A 1,086-nucleotide genomic window follows, 5' to 3' on the forward strand; every position below is an offset into this window, starting at 1 on the left:
GATTTATATTGTCTTTGACTTCTTGTTGGAACTGGGGGGGGGGGGGGTAGATGGACAAAAATAGCCTTACGTTAATGAATGCACGAAAAACGGTCAAACGGCACTAAATCGAATGAAAAGCTCAATTTGGTCACTTGATCAAATCGGGATGAAGTCAGATTCGGATTCCTTTTAAAACTCCGATTAAAGATGAACAACAGAAAATTGAAATTTGAATGACGAACTGCTTAAAATTTGCTCCCATGAAGCCTGGGGAAAACTATGCATGGTATCAAAGTCATGGAAATAATGTATAGTGGAAGTGTAGAATTCCTTCGGAATTCCGTCGTGTCTGCTGGTTTGGGGCAGGGGTCCCACTTGAAGAGCATGGAATCACTCGTAAATTTTCACACATCACCGGTTCAGTCTCCAAAGACGCCTGAAAGGGCCAGGCCTGCTGTCAAATTTCTCTGATCTTTTCTGATCTTCATGATGGGAGAGAGGGTGGTTGTAGCGAACCTTTTTGAATTTACGCGCCACGGAACTGGACGCTTCGCGCGCTCGCGCGCTGCTGGGCGCAGCTGGCGCGGCCAGTGGTGGAAGTTAGAAGTTGCAAGTGTGGCGGGTGTACTAACTTTCGTTGGTTTTGAGCTACTCGTTTCTCGCTGAGAAGTTAACGTTCTGTCGGCGTTGACGGCCTTTTACTTCACTGTGAGTCGTATAGTTAGAAAACAGTAGTGAAGTGTGCATGCCATTTAATTGGTTACGTCTCTTCCGGCGCACTACTTCAGTTAGATCTCTATTTGACATAACCCCAACACACATGTGACTCCGGTTCCGGTTTCACCATTTCATTCATTAAACAATGGGATATTCCTGTTTCGTTACCATGAGAGAGACGTAGACACATTATTTTTTGTTTCTATGATTCTTATCAGCAACACTTTATTTGCTCGTAATACTTCTGTAGTCTTCACAAATAGACCGTTGCGCCCGGAACATGGCAACACCGCATATCGGATTTTCTTTGCTCGATTTGGAGGCTTTAGAGTGATTGTCAACAAAATTACACATCACCAATCGAATCCTTAGAAAATTCACTATGTC

At 43.9% G+C, this 1,086-nt stretch overlaps 1 protein-coding gene across 2 annotated transcripts in view; it reads left to right on the top strand.

Moving 5' to 3' along the window:
- Positions 1-566: 566 nt before the first annotated feature.
- The window catches only part of LOC113203133 (WD repeat-containing protein 18), an 11,084-nt gene continuing 10,564 nt past the window's right edge, over positions 567-1,086 (top strand). The window contains exon 1 of one of the 2 annotated variants that reach the window (XM_026417652.2): positions 567-690. The gene's annotated coding sequence lies outside the window, so the exon portion shown is untranslated. Of the gene's footprint in view, positions 691-749; positions 935-1,086 lie in introns of those variants that run through there. The other variant, XM_026417653.2, reaches the window with a different exon arrangement.

Source organism: Frankliniella occidentalis, unplaced genomic scaffold (assembly GCF_000697945.3).
Source record: "Frankliniella occidentalis isolate FOCC.00 unplaced genomic scaffold, Focc_3.1 Scaffold229, whole genome shotgun sequence".
Classification (NCBI taxonomy): Eukaryota; Metazoa; Arthropoda; class Insecta; order Thysanoptera; family Thripidae; genus Frankliniella; species Frankliniella occidentalis.